Source organism: Egretta garzetta, unplaced genomic scaffold, assembly GCF_000687185.1.
Source record: "Egretta garzetta isolate BGI_Z169 unplaced genomic scaffold, ASM68718v1 scaffold100, whole genome shotgun sequence".
Classification (NCBI taxonomy): Eukaryota; Metazoa; Chordata; class Aves; order Pelecaniformes; family Ardeidae; genus Egretta; species Egretta garzetta.
Genome location: NW_009258265.1, coordinates 1,741,159 through 1,742,377, shown reverse-complemented (window position 1 = coordinate 1,742,377; position 1,219 = coordinate 1,741,159).

Genomic DNA, 1,219 nt, shown 5'->3' with positions numbered 1-1,219 from the left:
CATCCGCCTCTCCAGCGTGGGGCAGGGTCTGCCTGGCACCAAGCCCAGCCAGTGCCCCCTGCCCCTCTGGGATGGGATCCAGCTACAGGGCACGATCCTGCCAGCCCCGGCTACTGCGGTGGCCCCTGTGCCCCAGCCCGGCTGTGCCCACCTTTCACGAGAGCGTCAGGGTCATCCTCCACTGGCCCCGGGCCCTTCTCCACGATGAGGCTGCGCATCTCCTCCGCAACGAGCAGGGACCTGGGGACGACGTGGGACTGAGCCCAGGTGCCTGCTGGGTGCCTTCCACGGTCCCCGAGCAGGGAGCCGGCCCCGGAGCTGGGGTGAGCCAGGTCCCGAGGGGCTCAGGGCACCCCGCAACCCCGCGGTGGGAACGCAGCAGAGCCATCGGGTGCAGATGACCCTGGCTAAAAATAAGCTGTTTGCAGTCGTGGCCCTGCCAAGGAATTCGGAAAATGAACAACCAGGAAGGAATGTTGGCAGCAGCGTCAGCACTGGGAGGACGGGGAGCGAGCAGGCCCCTGTGTCCCGGCACCCCGTCTCCCCAGGCACACACAGCCCCAGGGCACAGCCTCCACTGGTGGATATGGCCCAGCAGAGCCTCCCAGCCCGGCAGAGCCTCCTGGCACAGGAGGAGCCACGCACGGCCCCCAACAGCTAAGCCTGCGGCAGCCAAGCCATCCAGCATGGCAGAAGGATGGAGACGTGCCCAAGGATGCACCAGGGATGGGGACGGAGCGGGGCGGTCCTGGCTCTGCTGTCCTCTGCTCTAGCTGATAGACCAGCACAGCACGGCGCTGGCCCTGTGGGCAGGATGGTACGGTGCACGCTAGCACCAGTGCACCCTCCCACAGCACACCAGGCCCCCAGCTCCTGCAGCACCACATGAGGGATGCGATGGGATGCCTGGCAGGCCAGAGGCGGGGGGCACTCACCGCTCCGAGCCGCTGCTGCTGCAGGTGGGCTGGTTCAGGCTCACCTCCAGGGACCCCTGGGGAAGAAGGAGACATCTCAGCCCCACAGTCACCGCCTGGCACCCCCATAGTCACCACCTGGCACCCCCAAATATCCTCCTGATGACTTCCTCGCCTCTTTCCCAGCCCAGCTCCGGGCCCAGAGGGACAGGCTCACATCCTGCTGCCATGGGGCAGGGTGCCCCGGTGCCCCCCACCACCGCGGTAGGAGCCAGGGCTGCAGCTGGGGCACCCCGGGGGGCGCG